Here is a 21999-nt window from a genome sequence, read left to right on the forward strand (position 1 = left end):
GCCAGAGTAAGGTGTCTGGGGGCCCTGCGGCAGTTCCCAAAATAGGAACCCCTTCTCCCAAATGAGTGCATAATATAAGGCACCACAATAAAGTCTTGTGGTATCTTAAAGACTAACACGTTTATAATGGCATAAGTCACTGAATTTAGTGAGACTTCTGAGGAGACGTAGTTAGAATTGCACTGTAAAAATGACAATTTGAAAATATGGTTTGTAGGGGGATCAGTGAGGAAAATGAGGGAGGATTTTGTGTGTGTGTGTGTTTAATTACAGTAACAGCTCTTCAAAATGCACAAACGTAACCAGTATGTATAGCAGACTAGGGCGGAACAGGAGGCAAGGGGAGGGGAAAGACATACTTAAAGAAAGAAAGCTTGGACTCTGGGACCCTTTGCAAGAATGGGCTCCAACCTTACTCGTAATGAACTCCATTAGGTAACGTGTGAGGCCTGCCAACCAGAAGTGCTCTCTCTCCCCTTCTTCACTGTTCATTATTCTTGGACTGAATGGCTGAGAAGGACTCATGGTTAATATGGATTTAAATTTAAACCCTGAAACCCATCAAGAAAGCTAGAGCAGTGCATTCTTTTAATTAATCACTGGCTGGATTTCCTTTGAATTTCATTGCCGAGCTCTCCAGGCAGAAATGGAAGGAAACGGAAGGTGCGATTTCCACACCATTTAACCTAAGTGGCAGATATCTAATTTATTTTTTAATCTGGGCTTTTTGTTGCAAATTAAGGGTCATGTCACAGTTCCTACAATGTATTGGGAGGGCATATGCATGTGCCCATCTGGTGGAACCCTCAATTGTCTAGAATGGTGGAGACCCCAGCAGTGCCAGGGATCTGTGTTGTTTAATCCTATGGCAGCAAAAGTTACACATTTCTAAGATCTCATGAATGCTGTTCTCATGGATGCAAGAATGGGTAAAAGTTTGAAGAGGCCTGCCAAAGTTCTCTTTCTTGGTGCATCCCCTTTGGCTTTTCCAAACATCAGCACACAGTAACACCCTGAGTCACGATATTGCATTGATTAGTGTAGCCACTATTTCCCACAGTGCCCCCCTGGTTTAATACAACAGCTAGAGCAAGCTGCCCAATACTGCTGAGAAACTGGGATGGATTCTTCAAATACAGACCTTCCGAGTGTCCCAATTTTCCAGGGACAGTCCTGGATCTCATAATCCATCCCGGTTTCTGATTTGATCCTGGAATGTCCCACTTTTCCTTAGGACGTCCCTATTTTCATCCGAAAAATGTTGGAGGGTATGGAGTAAATCCAACCCCCAAGCCATCTGAAGGCAGCCCTGCATAAGGAAGCATAAATAGTAAGATTATCATCATCATCACTGAATAGGTCATCCCTATTTTCATTGGAGATATGTTGGAGAGTATGCAAATAGGGGGCCTGGGACAAATGCCAGCAGTGGGCCCTGCTTAAGGACTGGACCCCTGGCAGCTGCCCAAGGATGCCTGATGCTGATGCCTGTTCTGTAAAGGTAAAGGGATCACTGACTGCTAGGTCCAGTCACGGACGACTCTGGGGTGGCGGCGCTCATCCCGCTTATTGGCCGAGGAAGCCGGCGTACGACTTCTGGGTCATGTGGCTAGCATGACTAAGCTGCTTCTGGCGAACCAGAGCAGCACACGGAAACACTGTTTACCTTCCCGCTGGAGCGGTACCTATTTATCTACTTGCACTTTGACATGCTTTTGAACTGCTAGGTTGGCAGGAGCTGGGACCGAGCAATGGGAGCTCATCCTGTTGTGGGGATTCGAACCGCCGACCTTCTGATCAGCAAGCCCTAGGCTCAGTGGTTTAGACCACAGTGCCACCCCGCGTCCAGTTCTGTATAGAAGCTAATTTTGAAACACCACCTCTGACAATATGCCACTTACCCAAGTGAGCTGTTAAATGTACTACAGTGCCAGGCAAATCAGTGTATGCACTGGCTCTTGGTTGTCATCCTACAGTTTGCTTGACTGTGCCCTCCTTGTAGGGAAGGACTTGTATTTCTTCTTGTGAGTCAAGAAACAGGCACACAAAATGATTCTTATTTGTGTAACTATTTATTATTATTGTATTTGTCTTTCCTCTCGGAAGTTTAACCTTATGACCATTTCGTTTACACACAAATGTTGGAGTGCCAACATTATGTGTATGTAGAGAGAGAGAGTGAGAGTGCTACTTTCCTTTTGTTGAGTAACATTTGCAAAAGCAACAATAATATGGATTTTAAAATAGCATTTAATATTTTAGCCCATTTCCTGAACAAAATACTGGCCCCTGGAGCACTTCACAACCATGAAACATATGGAGATAAAAATGATTATAATAAAATCTAAAACAACAAAATGAATACCAATGACAATGTAGGAATAACATTCCATAGGATTAATTGTAGGAAGCCTGGGGGTGGAGGAAAGTGATAATTGACTGTAGTTCTGAATGGAAAATTGGGGAAATGTATACTTTAGCTAATTTGGAAGTCAAACTTGATAGATATCCATATTTGTTTTTTCCTCTCATGAGGGAAAACTTTATCTTTTAAGATAGAGCCCGAAATGGGAAGAAAATATTTCAGTGAAAATGAATACAAATTTAAACCTGCGGGAAGATCTGTAGGCTTGCAACAGAACTGAAGTGCTGGAATGGATGATACTTCTTTAGATTGTAAGTGGGGGGGGGGTAACATTCTTGAATACAATTTGAATTAAAACAAAAGTCCTGCAACTGGGGGGAGGGGTAACTAATGGAGAAAGAGCAAGTCCCATAAGATAACTCTTCTTGATGTCTTAGGTTGTTGGTTTTTCCCCTGGCAGTGAGCTATTTTATATGGGGGAGCATTGCAGTCCAAAATGGTACAGTCCATTCTAATCACCTCAGGAACCTCCTATCACACTTACTCTTGCAAATAGACAAATAGTTTTCTGTAAGTTGGCAAGCCATTGTGTTTTTATTTACACCTGAGTGAACTGGAAGCAGCTGAGTATCTGCTCTCCATTTTCTTATTTCAGTGGACATTTTCTGCATTTACTAGTTCGCCGTTTCAATATTTCCATTCTGCTTGGGCCTCCCAATGGCTTCCATGCCCCGATAGGTCCTGTGTTCGGGCGGCACTCGGCAGAAACAGGAAACAGCAGGAGTAAAACACAGAAGCTGGGCAAAAGCAATTCACACCCTGATACAGGGAGAGGACAGTCCAAAGCAACACCTGGAATACTAAACCACTGGCGGAGGAAGAGGAGTGCGAGGGGAGCGCACTGCCCCCGACAGCGCGATTCCGGTGGGGTGCCATTGTGGCTGCCCCGCCCTCGCCTGCTCTCTGCCCCCCAGTCCCAGAACATGAAGCTCCACCACTGGACTAAACCACACTAGACTAGTAACAGAGGGGGAATGCAGACTGTTCTGTTACAGGACCCATAATCATATATTCCACAACCAGGAAGAGGTTTATGGTACTTTACAAAGCTCCATAAGAGGTGGATGCTCTGCTGGGCACAACAGCAGAGCACCACATTTACTCCTTCATCAGCTGCACTGTTGCATTTTTCTTTCTTCCTGCAGGTGTATCCTGCAAGGAGCACAAATAGTGCAAATAGTAATGGATTAATGCTGAACCGCTCAGACATAATTCCGTTCCATTAGTGGTTCTGCCATGTTTCCCCAGTGTTATCACATTATTGCTGTTTGGAGGGGCACTTCTGCAACAAAAGTGAGAAAAACAGACCTTGGGACACTTGTGCAATAAGAAGGATTTTAGTGAGAGGCTATGGGATGTTGAGGGACGTGGGTGGCACTGTGAGTTAAACTACAGAGACTAGGGCTTGCCAATCAGAAGGTCAGTGGTTCGAATCCCCGTGATGGGGTGAGCTCCCATTGCTTGGTCCCTGCTCCTGCCAACCTAGCAATTCGAAAACACTTCAAAGTGCAAGTAGATAAATAGGTACCACTCTGGCAGGAAGGTAAACAGAGTTTCCGTGCGCTGCTGTGGTTTGCCAGAAGTGGCTTAGTCATGCTAGCCACATGACCCAGAAGCTGTACGCCGGCTCCCTTGACCAGTAAAGCGAGATGAGCACCGCAACCCCAGAGTCGTCCGCGACTGGACCTAATGGTCAGGGGTTCCTTTACCTTTACCTTCTATGGGATGTTGACTGATTGTAAGCAAAACAGTGTTATCTACCCCAAAACGTTCACAGGTGCAAAGAGTATTTAAAGTAGAGTCACGTATAAATGGCCTGATACCATCATGAGCACAAATTGTCATGAACGCACAATAAAACGGACATCTGGAGGGGCCCTGACAATACTGCTGATCTTGTCACAGTTCCTTAGCTTACTTAATTCTACGAGCAAATGCATTCCACATGCTGTAACTGAAATGGTGAGATTTGTTTCTTGTATATTATTCCCTGGGTGTGAAAGCTTTTACATACTGATTTTAGCAGCAGCATTTCACACTTTGTGTGTGTGCATGCTCATGTGCTGTTGTATTCTTTTTAAAAAACAAATAAAACATGTTGGCTATAATCACGAGGTGCTGTGATGACTATATAGTATGATCAACTCTGCTGCAGCTTTAAAAATATTTTGACCAATGCACTGTTTCATCTTCTTGTTTGAGAAGGTGTAATGATAGCTGGCTATTAGTTATGAATATAGGTTTCAAATCATAGTAATCTCAGAAAATGCACTGTACCCTTTTTTATGCTATTTCCTTGAGATTTCATTAACCTCTTTTTGGCCAGAATATAGAAACTAATTATTACCAAAGAAATTGCAGTTACCATGAAAGGTGTTTTCTAAATAATAATAAAAACTAGTCATGGGATATTGCAAAGAAACTATGCACAATATTACAGGTTGTTTGTAAATCTGATATTAGAAGACAAGCTTGTCGCAGCAGGAGGGGGAGACACCTGCGACTCTTCACCAGCCTGACTCCTCTCCGCCTCTTGACCTTCTTCCTCCCCTGCTTCAGCTTCTGCCTCTGATTCTGGACTTCTCTATGACACTGACTCCCTTAGCTCACCAAGTCCTGTCCCCTCTTCAGCTTCTGACACCTCCTCTTCCCAGTTGTCCCACCATCACTCCTTGCACTCTGAGCCTTCTTCCTTTGGTGGTCCTCCTACTATTCCTCTGCATCCAACCAGTCCATGACAGGTATCCACTATGCTCATCCCCCTTATTCTTCTCTGATTTTTTTTAATATCTTCCAGGTTTTTCCATTCTTCCTTTTGGACAGGCAAATGATTGCGAATGCCACACCCTGCTCCTTCTCCAGATGGGTATCTGGAAGGCACATGGTTGACGAAGGATGCCTTAGTCCCTTAGGGGTTCTCAGTTATCTTGTGCTGCTGGTGTCTCGTATATGGTTTAGGCTGCATTTCTGTGCACATAAGTTCCAGTGAACTCAGTCAGAATTACTTCTGAACAGACATGTATAGGATTGCATTGTTAATCTTTCTAGATCCTGAACTTCCTAAATCCTGCTTCAGTGCCATTGCTTTCACTAAACAGCCTTTTGTGGGAGTTTCCCAAACAAGCCTATCCAAGAAAAGATGGGATTTGGGTAGGGATCTTAGGTCAGTGATATAGCAATTGCTTTGGTTGCAAACAGCCTTAATTTAATCCCTGATATCTCCAGCTGAAAGGACAAATAGTTTGACCCGGTATGAGGCAGCTGATAATTTCATGGCTCTCTTACACAGAGAAGAAAGCAAAAGAACATCCTGCTATGAGGCATAAATAGTGTTTTGTTTACCTGGTGTGCCTTCAGAATCCTAGAAGAATGTAAATTCTTTTTGCTCTATTTATGGATGGGGGAAGGGAGAGTTTGGTTACACTACAGGGGAGAAATATATTCATCAAGCTCAGTCGAAATTTTCGTGTTTGGATTTTTATGAGTTATTTGAACCAGCCTATTTGCATCAGAAACCTGATGAGTTAGTTACATTGATTCAGTCAAGCAACAGAAAATCATGATTCATGGCCCCCATCAAATTAGCTGAAAACGTGACTTGTGAATATTGAATGTGAAAATCACTCTTGGGAGTGATTGTATCATGAGTTATATCTGGGGTGAAATATGTTGGCAGGTGAGAAACAGAATATTGATTTGCAGCAGTATTGTAGGCATGTTTTACTCTGCAATAAGCTGCAGTGTGGTCACTGGCCTATATCCCTCATAATAATAATAATAATAATAATAATAATAATAATAATAATAATAATTTTTATTTATACCACACCCTCCCCAGCCAAGGCCGGGCTCAGAGCAGCTTACACGCAATAATAAAAACAAGTTAAATGATTACAACTTAAAAAGAAAATTAAAAAAACAACATTAAAATATTGAAACATTGAAATATTAAAATGTAGCCTCATCACAGAAGAAGGAAAAGAAAAAAGAAAGAGAGGGAGGGAGGGAATCAAATTGGCTCCAAGCCAAAGGCCAGGCGGAACAACTCTGTCTTACAGGCCCTGCGGAAAGAAATCAGATCTTGCAGGGCCCTGGTCTCATGAGGCAGAGCGTTCCACCAGACTGGAGCCAGAGTTGAAAAGGCCCTGGATCTGGTTGAAGCCAATCTAACTTCCTTAGGGCCCGGGACCACAAGGGTGTTGCTATTTAAGGACCTTGAGGCTCTCCGTGGGGCATACCGGGAGAGGCGGTCCCGTAGGTACGAGGGTCCTAGGCCGTGAAGGGCTTTAAAGGTCAAAAGCAGCACCTTAAATCTGATCCTGTACTCCACCGGGAGCCAGTGCAGCTTGAAAAGCACTGGGTGAATATGCTCCCATGGCAGAGACCCTAGGTAAATACATAGGATTGAAGCCTAAGTGCAATTCTATGCAGGCTTGTTCAGACCTAGGTTCTACTGGGTTTTATTCCCAAGTGAGCGTGTGTACGATTGCAGCTTCTGTGTTTTAATAAATCAGGCAATGCACAGTACTTAAAAAAAATAAAATTGCTCTTAGGTTTCCAAGTCTGGGGCATGGGATAGTAGGGCTTACTCTAGACTTGGCAGATAATTAACTTGGGCAGCTGCTGGATTGATTGTTCCAGTGAGCTGCATGGGTGTCTCTGAAGCAACAGCTCCTACTCTCCAGAAGATTAACCAGATGCTTCTCTCAACATACTAAATGCAGCCCTGTCCCAAAGACCTATATAGTTAGATGGATAGCATGGATAGGATTGGAGCCCTAATTGCTCTACAGCTATGGAGGATCAATCCTGCCCTTCTCATACTGGGCATTCTTTCTCCCACCACTGGGTTCCTCTTCACCCCTTTCACCAGTAAGGAATTCCCTTATATATGGCACTGACAAATTGAATCTTATAATCTTTCCACCCCACAATCCAACATAGCAGAGTAAAATTCCTGCCTGAGAAACAGAGGAAAATCCCACAGGTCTGCTATTCTGGTCAACATTAAATGGTGCTGCATCCATTTGTTCAGAAAGTTCTGTACATGATAGATGATGGCTATGGTGGCAACTATTTCATCAAAATAATTTATCTTTCCTTTTTCTTACATGGTTGAATTGGTTCGCTGTGATTTTGTTGATAGTGGATATAGACTCGAGTTTTTTTTTTGTTTTTTTTTATGCCACTAGACTAGACTTTATCTTACTCTCGAAGCTAGCTGCCCAGAGAACTTGAAAACTTGATTATTGTTTTGCAACGTTTTGGTTGCCCCACCAAAAAAGACCAACTACACTGCTTGACCATGAACTTTGGAATTTTCCACAAAGTGCAAATGTAACTAATAAGCATGCCATACATCTGCATTCACTACTGAGCCAGGATTGGCTGCAGCCCCCTATTTAAAGTACACTCAGTCGTAAATCCAGGATTGCTGCCATGTAACATGTGTAATGAACCTAAGAGATTTTACCATTATACACTGGGCTTGTGCCAGCTCAGAAAGCATAAGGCGTTTTGTAGCAGTGCCAGTAAGCAACAAGAAACAGTTTGTGGAAGAAATAGGGGTGGGGTGGGGAAAAACACTTTGAACAATGTGTTTGTAAATTGGGAAGAAAGTGCCTAATAGCTTAATGTATATTATACAGTTTTAAAGGAAGCTATTACCCTCAGAGTGTACTTGATTGTATTAGCTATTTGTGGTGAATAGGCAGGTTTTCAGATTTCCTATTCATGGCTGCTGTTTCTGGAAAAGAAGTGCATGAACTTTGTATCAAATAAACATATAGCAACCACAGACACCTGCTGGTTTTGTAGACATGAATGAAATTTTAACTGGCAGAGACAGCTGTATATATGTACCAGATATATTAATTAAACCAACACCACCCCGTTGTATATAACATGGGCCAATTCTCTGGGTCTTGTGCTAGCAATGAAACAATATTTCCAACCAGTTAAAACTGTATTCTGGCAGGTAGCTAATAAACTCCAGATTATGTCCTGGCTCTGTTACTGACTGGCCACTTTGCCCTTTTTCTGCCTGTGATTGAATTCTTGCATTGAATTCTGCTTGTATGGGGTTGTGTCCCATTCCAGTTTTTCCAGATAGAGAAGGGAGCTGTCCCCGTCAGCACTCAGAAGACTTCGGTTTGAGCAGCTGTCTACAAAATAATTCAGCTGAAAGCAGTGCTATTGGAGCCTATTGCAACACCAGTTTCCAGACAGAAGCTTGGGGGTTTAGTACTCAGCTTGAGGTCGGAGCAAATTAGGTTTCCCAACTCTGCAAAGTTTGACCTTAGAGTGCTCTCTGTGTCCCGCATCTCTTCCTTGCCCTGGTTCAGAACAACGTCCCACTCTGATGGCAAAGTCTCTTCAAATTACAACTTTGGGAAATGGCAGGTCCCCAAAGGTTGTGGTGGTTGTGATGGTGGATATATTGAAATTAAAATTTAGCAACCTGAATGTGGGCAGTGCAGGGCATGGACAAAATTGACCTAGCCACTTAATACAAGTGGCTAATTGTACAGAAAGGTGCTTATATATTTTAGGTTTCTAGCAGCAACTGCACTATTGTGTGACACTGGAAGCAGGAGGCAGTGAGGATGGATTCTGCTGCAATATTAGGTGCATTATTAATACAGATTATTCTTAGTCTGGGTCTCTTTGTGCCACTCCAGTGCAATGAGTTGGTATGCTTCAAAAGAAAAGTCTGGGATACTACCAGCTTTTTTTTTTTTTTTTTTTGATGGATGGATGAAATAAAACAAAATTTCCTTCCCTTTCTTTCACACTACAGTGAACATACCCCCCCCTCCCACAACAGCTGTAGAATAAGATGTGGCCAGAAGCCATGTTTGTTGCTGGAGAGGGAAGAACAATTCCACTGAGATTTCCAAGCACTGCTTCTGTGTTCTGTGAAATCTACTTCTGCAAATACTGATAAGATATATTTCTGTGACTTAATGTACAAGAGGAAACATGACAGATGATGGAGGTGATATTGGAAGCCTGCTGCCATTTAAGGAATAAGCCACCCTACACTGGCATCCGCATGCCAAATCAAGATAGTGAATTATGGCTCTCATTTTGAAATAAAATGTGCCCTCATGGCCCTTTTAGTGACCCTAATCTCATTTTTTATGAGAGTAATTTATAAATGTCATGGTCTCTGAAAGAATGAAATTGCCTTCTCTAAGTTTTGTTTACAGAGGAGAAAAACTGAAGCTGGAGAACTGTACACATTATCACTTAGTAGTGCCATGTCTTCCACTGTGCCACACCCTAAAGTACCCTGGCCTTTATAAAATAATTAGAACGCAAGGCGAGAAACTGGTGCAGTGGTATTGATTTGTGTGTATTGGAAAATGTCCCAGCTTTGCCTTGTGCTCAACTGGTTCTTAGAAACCACATGATCTGAACACTGCTTTGTAGATCATTAAGCTGAAAAATGTACAAGGCGATCTAATCCAGGACGACCTGCACGTTCACCCACTAATCAGCTGCCACAATCCAGATCAAAGCATACTATCATAGTATGGTGCAGTTGGAAGAGACCTTGAGGGTCAACTAGAGTGCACAGAAACCAGTGAAAGGTCCCTGCAGGTGGCTCAAGCACACAAGCCAAGCTGTATTCCGGCCCTGACATTTTGCTGTCTTTTCGGGTAACTGACACCTACAGCAGCTCTGCCAGGCTTCTATGTATCGTGATCATCCCAGAGGAAACAAAATCAGGGCAATTCAGAAGTAGGGGTAAGAAACCAAAATGAGGCCCATATAAGAGGATCAGACAAAAAGGTTTGGATACTAAGATAATTTAAGGAAGGTCATAGAAAGGAAGTTTCCTGTGTCCTCCTTCCACACCATGCAGCCAAGTGCAGTCACCAAAATGAGATTGGTGGGGGGTGGGGGGCTTTTTTGAGCTATATGGGCGGGGGGGGTGTGTCCAGGGACTGCTAGGGGAAGGAGCAGAGGGGATAGGAAGCTTCCCTTCTGTGAATTTACTTAAGTTAATCTATTTTAGGATCCAACTCCTATTCTGGGCAATTTCCCCTGTCCCGTCCTGCTGAATTTTTCCAGTCTAGAATGACTGTCCAGGTGGTTCTTCAGGCAAATAGCTGGGAAACTTTTCTTCCATGAATTTTCTCCCATTAGCTTACCTTAGGTTCCGAGCTGTAATTATTTCTTATACATGTTGAAAGCATGTAACTTGGCGTGGTGTAAAAAGGGAGGCGGGTACTGCCAGATTCTGCATTGAGTGAAGTTTCTAAGGCAACATTGCAGAGAGCACATAACACTAATCTAATCTGAATGTGCCCGAGGCAGTTGTACCTGGTGGCCAAATATGCTTTTTCAGTTCTTTATTTGCTAATTGCATTTCTATCCTATCTTTCCTCCAATGAGTTCAAGGCAACATACACTGATTTCCCCCTTCCCATTTTATAATCACCTTTGAGGTAAGGTAGGCTGAGGGATGGTGACTTGCTGAAGAATTCATTATTATATGGCCCCTTCTTTAAATGCCCTAAAAAGATGTAAAGCTGAGGACTAATTTATTTACCCAAAATACCAATACTATTTTTAGAGTGTCAGCTGTATTCCATACACTAATTATATTCTATTTATAGCTACAGTATATTGATGCATATTACTGCCAAACGCTGTATGGTGTGATATCTTTGTTTTCCTGGGAGAAGACAGAGCCAAATATACTTGCCCCTGGGGCACAGTTAGGGTGTCATGGGAGCTAGATAGCAGCAGATCTTGTCTGGTCTTGTTTAGACTGTTCACTTCAGTTGCTTCATTAAGGTGCAATGCTCACAGTTGCAACGGCATTATTATGAAACCTCATGAAATTGTGACAAGTGTAACTGAATAACCTAAGACAGTTGTGTGAAGATATCCTATCAGTTTTACCTTACTAAATGTATGGATAATACCGTGTACTATTTTAGTTTTCTATTATCCTCCTGATTCGCTAGAATAAGATGAGTCTAAGTTTTGTAAGATCTCTATGTGGCTTTTATCCAAACTTTGATAAGGTTTGGTGCCTAAGATCTGAAAGTTATTTATTCTTGGAAAAGGAAGCTCATTGTCTCTGGTTCGTCTGAGTGTTTGTTAAGAGATAGCTGTGTGCAGGCAAGGCAGAATAATTAAATAACCAGATTAGTGGCTGTGATTAGTGGTATTGTAGTCTGTGAGTATGTAATAGAAAAGATTACAGGAAAATGCTGAGCAGCAGACAGTGGCAAACATAATTTTTAAAACTCAACTCTGGTGCGGCTTTGAATAGTAATGTCTTGGCTTAAAAGCATTTTAGCAGCACAGAGAAAACACAAAACTTGCAGTGTGCGGTCCCCACTGACTACACAACTCATGACCCACCAAACTGGAAGACCACTATTCATGTATTGTGGTGCAGCAGCACCTTCTTCTGAGTGTAGAACTAAAGCTTTTATTTAACAGAGTTGGACGTGGAGCCTTATAGATCCTGTAGTTCAATCCTCTGGTTGATGCAGGAAATAAAGGGCAAGAGCATCCCCAACAAAGGGCTTCTCCCTGAAAACTTCTAGTGAGGGAGAGCCCATCTCCCCTCTAGGAAATTGGCTGCATTGTTAAACTGTTCTTACCATCAATCAGCTTCAACAAATGTTCAGTCACAAATATACCCTCCTGTAAAATAAGCCCATTAAATCTAGTCCAGCTCTCTGAAGCAATAGATCACAAATCTTGGGCCTCTTCTGTGTGACAGCCCTCCAAGGGCAGATCCACATCACACATTTAAAGCATATGACTTCCTGAAAGACTCATGGGAACTGAAGTTTTACTCCACAGAACTATACAGTTCCCAGGGTTCTTTGGGAAAGCCATCTGCTTAAAATGTTTGCCGTGCCACCTCTATCACGTGTCTCTCTTCTCCAGGCTGGTTCCTTCAAGCTTTCCTCCAATGACCATATCTGTTGCTCCTTTCAGAACTTAATCCAGTATGTCTATATCCTTCAAGTGAAGTACCATAACTAGGAACACTCAGTTGTTGTCTAAGAAGTAGCAAAGCAGAACAAGTGATCTCCACCACAGCAAAGTTCAAGGGTCACTGAACTAGATAAAACAATCAGTTCTCAATGAGCATTTGTATTATCAATGTTATGTCATGACTGTACCTCACAGACAAAATGGACTTTGTTTATTAATTTTTGGAAATCATATTGTCTGAAGTGTGGATTTGCTACTGCACCCAGTTAAGGATAGACTTAACTATCTGTGTCCAATGTAAATTGTTTTCTCTTTTGCTTAAATGTAATATTTCAAATGATTTTAAAAATCAATCCATTACAACATCCTTCCCTTGCACCCATACAGACGTTTTATCATCCTTTCTTTCTTCGAGTCTTAAAAATTATTCCAATATAGGGGATTGTAGCTTTAAAACTCTTCTTTCCCCGGAATAGCTCTTTTTGCTATTGTTGTTCAGAGGAAATTGTAAGGGGGTGGTCTATGAAGTGCCAGGATTGCTTGAAGTAATAATGTGAACCTTGAACAGCATATAAAGTTATTGGCATGTTTTGGAAAGAAATTGCATTCATTTTGACTTCTAAATTGAACTCATGCTAGGATGAGAGTGGGGGGAAAATGCCTTGCACCTTCTAGCCTGCTGCTGCTGCTGTTTGTATGCTGTGTTTTTTATTATTTAATCAAAAGTTTGCCATCGGCTGTTCTGATTTCTGCTCACACCTGTACCCTATAAATAGCCTCTGTTGCCAATATTTCGTATTTATGCAGATTACTACCTTGTTTTCACTATACATGTCCAAGCTTTTGTGCCAGTCTTTCAGTCTTTGTGTTTCCCCTGGGATGGACTTACTCTGGTTCATGTTCCAACCAGAAGATACAGATCAGCTGTGTTGCTGGGAGTGAGTCAGTGCTTGCTGTGGACAAAATGACCAACAATTAACCAGTTGCACAAACAGTGCTTTCAGCAGGGGATGTTATGGGTTGTAACCGAGAGGAGCAGTTGCTCCTAAGAGGTCGTAGCAAATAGAGTTGATCAGTATCTGTGTTGATAGTTGATCAGTATCTCACCTTCCAAGTGTCCACACATTCAGTATGCAACAATAGGCTAACATGACATTTCGCACAGCTGGCTGGCTTCATTTTGGGGATGATGCCAATGTTGTATGGGCTCTGCCAACCAGTTTGTGTGGAAAAGATGGAGTGGCAAAGCAGTTAGATTATGTAATGGCTTCCACTTTGAATCACTGACATGGCTTTTCATCTTTTCAATCTCCTGACTTACGTTTACATCCAAATAAGGGTGCTGAATGTGAATCTGGAATATACCGTAAAGCAAGCCTAGAAAATTTGCGACCCACCAGTCAGCTTTTATGGGCAGCACAGTGCCTGAGCAACTCTACCATTTTTGCCATCCTAGGTGGGCTGCACAACCAGGACTAACATGTGGGATACCATACATGACTAGTGAGCCTGGTAGGTCACAAGATGTGCAAGTTTTGGTTTGCGTATAATTCCTTAATGAAGTCAGATCAGAATACCATTTGAATAGTTAGTCTGAAATGAACTGATTTTTCCTATTATACAACTGAAAACAATGTAATTTCCATGCAACAGGAGAGACTTTGAAACATTTAAGTCTATAAAAAAAAGCTATCTGACACATTGATCAACAGAAGAAGCTATCTGACACATTGATCAACAGGGAGAAGTTATCAAGAGCTTTCTTTAGTTTGGAACTGACCTCTTAGGCAGAAACCTGCATCTGAATCCATGCCACATCAGTGCTGAATCATTTCACCAGCAACCCAGATTAGGTTGAGTCAGCAGATCAGAAAAAAGATATTGCCATGGTGGGTAAGGCATTCTGTCCAGACTGTGACAGCCATACCTTTCAAAGTTGCAGAATGGGGCCACAACTGAGGATGGCCTAATCTCATGACAGTCTGGAGAGTGTCAGCATTTTAACTGTGCATTAAGGTGTTAACTTATTTCCTCCTTTTTAGGGGAAATTTCTGTTTTTGAATCCACTAATACTTAAAGGAGGAAAATTAGTTACTTAGTCAAGTTACCAGATTTGCCTGTTGAGATGTTTCCTATAATAACTTGTGCATAATGTTCCAAAACTGGTGCCTTCTTATGTTATCTTCAAAATAGGTACCGGTAACTCCTGCTTTATTGTTTCCCCAGGTGTAGATGACCTATTGCACTGCTATGCTGGCCTTATTGATTTGTCAGCGGTCTGTCTCCTCTCTCTAGAAATCAACTCTATCACTTTAACCCTTCCCTAACCCTTTATATCAACTCCTCCACCCTCAAATGTAGCCAGGGGAAATCATGTCCAGAACAGGAGTGCAATGAGTGAGTGAGGAAGTACTCAACAATTTCCCTCCTTACAGTGAAAATCACTACCCCTGGAGAAAAAAGAACTGCCTTCTTGGCTAGAATGTTAGTTGTCTGGAAGCCAAGTTGGTATTCCAGTTCCAGTTTAAAGGGAACAGCAGTGATAGTATGCTGCTAAATTGTCCACATCTGGAAGCACCCTAAGAAGTATTGCAATAAATGCTTACCAGAGGAACTCCTGTTAAGTAACTGGAGTTTTGTTTGGAAACAAGCCAAATTCCGTTGCTGAAGCACAGAGGCACTTTTAGTGTTAAGGTAAATAAAATTGGCAAAAAATCAATGGAGTGTTGCTTACCACGCTGTAGTCACTAATTCTAAATGGCACCAAAGGTGTAGAAACTTATCAGAGAATAGGATTGATGGGAGGTAGGAATTACAACATGCTATTTTAAATATGTCAAAGCTGCTCTGGTGAGAAAAATTGGTTGATTCTGTTCATGAGGCAGATTTCTGCAGGCAAGAGATTGCAGCTTTTCAATAAAGTTGTTGTGAAAGCGAGAACAAGAGTTTACAGAACAGGTTCCATCTTGGTGTCTGTTGTTTCGCTCTATAGGACTATTCAAGCTCACAGACATCAGTTAGGAACCTCTGGCTTCAATCTAGCCTAGTGAGTTATTACGACCTGCCTATAGTCAACCATAGAGCCATTTTCAGGTAAAAAGTGATTAAGGGCTATACATAACTGTAAGGTGGAAGTTGTTGGTTCCAAGAGCAAATTAGTTAATGCAAAGGCCCTTAATTGCACAAACTAGTGGAAAGGCTTTAAACAAAGGGAAAATCCCCACAACACACCCCAAAGGTGCATTTAAGATGAATGGAAGATATTAAGGGCAAATGTTTCTTGGCTTGCTAGATGATATGTCCCCTTCTTTCTGTTTCAACTGTATGCTTTTTTTAACCTTATAGAGAATGTTTTGGTATTTTTAAGAAAATAGCAAATAGTTTTAGAGGATCAGTAAGTCTTTGGACCTAGAGCAGGACATTGGTTACTAAATCCTAATTAGTCATCTGTACATAACAGAATCTGGCTGTCAGAAATATGGGAACGAGCTACATCCAGCTCTTTGTACTGGTGAACATTGGAATGTTATCACTTAGTTTGGTCTCTATAACAAAGGGTTGTTTGGGCTTTGTGTATGTCCCTGGGCTATTATTTAAGTTTTGTTACATTTTTTATAGTTAATGTTAATTTTACCGTGATAATGCTCTCTGATTATGCAGCTTTTTGAATTTTGTTTCCTCAGGAATAGGGATTCTGTGGCCCATCAAATGTTGTTGGACTCCAACTCCCATCAGCCACAATCAGCATGACCAAAGGGCAGGGATGATGGGAACTGTAGTCCATCCACACCTGGAGGGCAACAGGTTATGCATCCCTGTCTAACCTGATAAGAACTTCATGTATTGCTTTACAGTTACACACAGACTACTCGGTAAAAATAACACAGTATAAATGGGGCTTGCACTAAAATATTACAGCGTGGAGTACTTCTGCTTAAGATGCTGGACTTCCAGACCTATTCCGTTTCGTCCTCTTCTGATTTTCCATCATCCTTTCCTACAGTCAGCCTGTGATTACTGCGTATGTTTAATTCATAGAATCATAGAGCTGGAAGGGACCCAATTGTCATCTAGTCCAACCCCCTGCAACGCAGGAATCTCAACTAAAGCATCCATGACAGATGGCCATCCAACCTCTGCTTAAAAATCTCCAAGGAAGGAGAGTCCACAACCTCCCGAGCAAGACTGTTCCATTGTTGAACAGCTCTTACTGTCAAAGTTTTTCCGTATGTTTAGTAGGAATCTCTTTTCTTGTAACTTGAAACCATTGGTGTGAGTCCTATCCCCCCAAAGCAGGAGAAAACAACCTTTCTGCCTAGTCTTTTTTTGGATTCCCCACCCTCACCCCAAAACCTCTTTGGTACTCCTGTAAATTTTGTAAACTCCCTCTTGTATGTGAATGGAACTGTTTGGGATACATAAAGACCAGAGAATGAGTTTGAAGCCAGTATGTAGGACACTCTCCTTTCTTTTGCATTTTCATTGCCTCTCTTATCTAATGCAAGATATTGTAGCGACCTGCTCTGTCTGGTTTGGTAATGGCTGCTTGTTTATTAGACCCAAAGGGCGCAGGCTCTCGACGCTAGGCAACACTGATGGCAATCTACAAAGAAACTAGGATGGATGTAAGTTATTCTTGTCACAGTTGCCCAATGCAATATTTTATTCATCTAAAATAAATATTTTAATGACCTCCCCCGCCTTTGGTTGCTGAAAAGGCTTTCAAAATGTCATGCTTCAAGATACAAGACAAGCCTACCTTGGAAAAACCAGGCATGCAAACTCCCTCTGCTCTGCCTAGTGGCAGTTTTATCAACAGAAAAGCATGGGACTGAGGTTTCAGTAGTTAAATGGCCTAACGTGGTCATGTTTGCTATCCCGTTCTGGCTCTTCCTGTCTGTTTACTGCACCAGATCACTTTTTGATTATTATCATAAGAGTGCAAACAGGTGTAAAGAAGAACACATTATAGGAAACAGACCCAGAAGCTTTACCTGAGCATCTTGCAGCAGGTGGTGCTCTTGGCTAGTGGAAGGTGGAATGGCGGCTGACTAAACGCAACACACCTGCAGATCTTTTATGAAAAAGTCAGCTGGCATGATTAAATTGATAGGTTGTGATTGTGGGCTGAATGGATGCACATTTTTCACAGAGCAATCAACCAGCATCAGTATACGTTGATTGGATTTTGCTCTCCCTCGGCTATGCTACTAGCGCATGCCTCACTTTGCACATATACATTCAAGCCACTTCCTTTACATGCTGCTTTGGCCATGTTAATTATGTGGGATGTGAAACACAAGAGCAGTCAAGTACAATATCCCTAGAGTGGACATAAAAGGGGATGTCTGGACCAGCCAGTCAGAACCTCCTGTTTCTCCTAAGCTGGGAAAGACTTCCTCTGAATGTGACTAGAGGTGGGCGTGACCTCACCTGCCCAGGTAACAAAAGAGCAGAACTAGTCAGCCATCTCTCTCTCTCTGACCACATTCATTGAAGAAGCCAAGAGAGGACAAAGGAGCTGTCTCCTTATGGGATAGTTTCCAGGTACATTACTTTTCTAAGTTAAGTCTGCCTTCTGGGATCCAATTGTGAACAGAACGTGTGAATAAACTCTTTTTATACTTTTATAGAAGACTGTGCCGTGTCTTATCTTTTTATGAGGGACTAAATGGGGAATTACCTTTAAAATGTGTTTTAGAGGCTTTAGCGAGCCTGAGCAAAAACATCTGCTGTGCAAGTTTAAAAAGGGGAATGTTACTCTGCTAAATTGTAGAATTTGTTAACACAAGTTGGAAAGGATATAATCAAACAATATATCCTCTCCTGCATCCCTGAACATTCCCACAAATTAACCATTAATCTGCAGCCCACCAAATTAATCGACATTGTGACCAACTTTAGGCAGGAACTGCGTCAAGGTTAGCGGTCAGAGCAGTTGTGGTTGATTAACACATGAACATAGTGTGTAAACAACAACAGTTAAACCCAAAACAATCCCTGGTCCTTTTCATTAGGCATTCTGGTTGCTTTTAATTGGCCAGTGGAAATGAAGAATGAAGGAATGATAGAATCATAGCGTTGCAAGGATCCAAAGGGTCATCTACCGTAGTCAAATCCCTGTAATGCAGGAATCACACCTGAAGAATCCTACCCAACCTCTGCTTAAAATGTTTTCTTTTGTTTAGAAGAAGCTGTGCTAAAATTGTTTTCCCCGTTTGTGGGCAGAATAAGATTAATGGAGTCTTTAAACAGGCCAGCACAGCTCATAACCCACCAAGGAAACCACCGTCCACCTTCTATGTATGGTGGTCCACTGGGGGATTAATAAATCTCTTGGGTTTTATCTTGCCTGAAATGGAAACAAACTGGGACTTACTAAGCAGTTGGCAGGCCGAAATATATCACAGGGCTGCAAAGTCGCACTCAGCCTGCTGGGTCACAGCTTGAACAAGCCTGAAATATTAATTCCAGGGATCGGTAGGAATGAATGGGCATCCCTTTGTTCACCCCTGAAAGGGGGCAGGACTTTGTTCATGTTCCAAGTTAATGTGCTCAAAGCCTCAGGAGCACAAAGGATGCTCTGTGTATCATTCCAGCTGACTGCATCCTCCCACCTGGGAACGGGATGCTGAAGAACCCCATTCCCACTGAGGCAGGACCGCCTCTGGCAGGTGTTTTACAGCAGCAGGAGCCATGCACAGCATTCTTTCCTCACCTGGTAGCCTGGGCTTGGGACTGTAAGTACCAGCCTCCCCAATGGGAAAAGATGCTGGAAGCACCTTGGAAGCATCTGCAGCAGTGACCTCTGCCTCCTCCTCCACTTGCTCCAAACACAGCTTCTTTGCCTTTGGGGAAGTGGAAGTCCCAGTGACATCCTCACCACCTGGAAAGTACTGCAGGGAAGGGGAAGATATGGGGGGGGGGCAAGAGGTTACATGCAGGATCAGGCTCAACACAGCTCTGTTCAATCTGCTCGAAGCAGGCTGTGACCAGGGTAGTGTTCACCCTGATCCTGCTCATGGGCATTCAAGGACTGTTTCCTTTATGAGCACCTCCTTTTGAATGCTTGCAACAGGTCTAATGACTGGGTATTATTGAAAATCCAGGCCTGTACGAGCTGAAAGGAAGCCGCCCCTTGGGCCGATAGCTAATCATATAATCATGTTCTTGTGTCTGAAAGTTGCCATCACATGCACACACGAAAATCAGTTCTGTGCTCCACCATATGATTCAGGTATCCTTTTCTTTTGTTATTGTACATTTGTACCCCTTATTATTGTGAATGCTTCTGAATGGAATTTATTTCTTTGCTTCTTACTACATTTTCGTTCTTTCCCTTCAAACGGGGGCACATGGATCACCCTATCCTAATTTTATCCTCACATCCACCCTGTTGAGAGATGGTTCCTGGCTGAGCCTGGTCTTCCAGGTCATGTTCTGACACTCTAACCACTGTACCACATCGGCTCTCTTCCAGTGGTGCAACCTTTACAATTTCTGCTACGTCTCCATGGCCTCCATTATTTTCTCTGCTGCTGCACAGAAGCACTCGTGCATCCCCTCCTTCTCATCACAGCTAATTAAAAAAAGCTGTGTTAGACCTCTCCCCTAAATTATTGTGGGGTTGAAGTGCATAATGATAGAACACTGCTTATGTGGATTTTGAAAAACAATCTCCTACTTCACCCAGAGTTTAAAACGTAATAGCCCTCTGCAGGCATTCAAGCAGAATGTGTAAAGACTCAGGCTCGGGATGGCGTGGATGTAAGGGCAGAGGAAGGGGGTGCGGTGGGGGAGAGTAGCCCCAGGTGTCACCAGTGAGGGGGGGTGACAAAATGGTGGGTGGCACCCACTATGGGGCTTGAAGCACACCCAAGCCACGCGTCTCTCCTGGGAGTGACGCGGTGGCTTGGGCGCCCGCAGGCTCTCTGCTGCCCCAAACGGTCCGCCCGACGCCTTCCCCTCAGCTGTAGGGTGGCTGAGAGGGAGGAGGCAGGCAGACTCCTCATAGGCCCCATGGAGCGTGCTCCCCTAGCTGTACCCGCCCCACGGCCCTGCGCACCTCCCCAGGTGCCCGATTGACTTGCTCCACCGTTGGGTGCATGCACCAGCCCCTGGCCCCAATATTCCTGGGTGTGTCAGACATACTCTAGCCCCAAACTTCCTGTGTTGAGCAGGAAGATCTGGGATGAGTTTCTAGGTGTGTTTGGCAGAGTGCACTTGGACCCCAGTACTATCAGGGTTCTTAATTGCGAGGGGGGCTCTAAGCACATTCAGCCAAACATGCTTAGCCCTCTTTCGACCTTCCTGCTTGTTGCAGGTGAATCCATTGTGTACACCCTCTCCTCAGTTTGAACTTCATACATCCTATCTGAATGCCTAAAGAGGGCTACAGTCTCTGAGGAGTGGCGAGGGCGACGGTTGTCCGGAAGCAAATCTACCCTTGAGCTGAGTGAACTGTAATGATTGAATGGAAGTTGGTTCTTCTTTCTCAGCATTTCCTAAAATGTTCTGATTTCTCCTCTTTTTCCATCTTCCCATCTGACTTAAGTGCCTACTAGTAAAAGCACTTTTGCAGAAAGTTCTAAAAATAATCTCCACTAAATGCTGCGTAAGTAGAAATGTAATTCATATCAGCGAAATGAAGGGACATTCTGCTAACTGAACTGGTGGCATGAAATAGAATGGTGTGTCAACAGCAGAGGGTGTTCTTTGGTGTGGAACAGACATTTCAGAGAGGCATAATCTTTCAGCCATTTTGGGAACTTGTAAATAGTTTGCAGGAAGTCTAAAATGATATAATGACTTCACCGCACAAAAGAGCTGAACACTAAGGCAATGCATATATACATTATTCTGGGGGTTTTTATTTTCTTATTTCTGTCCTGCCTTTTAGCTCATAAAGAGATCTGAAGGAGCCTAATCACTTAGTAGGTTTTTATTACAATAAAGCAGTATATAAATTTCATTAAATAAATAAATATGCAAATGAGCCAAAACAGATTAATTCTAATTCACAGGTCAATTCACACACTTGGCTGGAAGTAACTGAATGACGAATTATCAACTGATGTGTATTGGCTGCGTGAATTGGCTTTTAAAAGATGCATCCCTAATGGTGTCTAAATGGAAGCTGTGCTCCTATTTACTTTACATCTGGAAAGTTAAATGTGACTATTCTAATGTATACAAATCGGGAACTGTAGACATCAGAAACTACTCTCAACAGCAAATTGAGAGTAATCCATAGCTCTTTCCTTATAATAGCAGTACAATTAGTATACAGCAAGAGGATTGTAGGAACCCAGATCAGAGCTTTAACATAAATAGTTTATGTGATAGGTTGCTCGAGTCCTCCCACTGCTTGACCTTCACAATGATGATAGTCAAGGATATAAGGGCAAAGCAAAGGTTTTGCAGTCATTCATGCCATCTAAGTGACAGTGCTTCATAGGAAGGTGTTCTATAATTATTAAGTAGGCCATTGCACCAGGCCTCATTAGCTGAGATAACTTTCTCAAGAGATCCTCTTGAAGGAATCGAGGCCGAATGGGTAGTAACTTATTGAACTATTTCCATTTGCGTACGGCACCGTGAAA

At 42.6% G+C, this 21999-nt stretch overlaps 1 protein-coding gene across 2 annotated transcripts in view; it reads left to right on the plus strand.

The window, feature by feature from the left end:
- The window catches only part of FGF14 (fibroblast growth factor 14), a 295208-nt gene that overhangs the window by 25724 nt on the left and 247485 nt on the right, over positions 1–21999 (plus strand). The window contains exon 1 of one of the 2 annotated variants that reach the window (XM_083438134.1): positions 19226–19290. The exons of the other annotated variant lie outside the window; for it this stretch is intronic. The gene's annotated coding sequence lies outside the window, so the exon portion shown is untranslated. Of the gene's footprint in view, positions 1–19225; positions 19291–21999 lie in introns of those variants that run through there. 2 annotated transcript variants of the gene reach the window in all.

Source organism: Podarcis tiliguerta, assembly GCF_965153285.1.
Source record: "Podarcis tiliguerta genome assembly, chromosome: 4".
Lineage (NCBI taxonomy): Eukaryota > Metazoa > Chordata > Lepidosauria > Squamata > Lacertidae > Podarcis > Podarcis tiliguerta.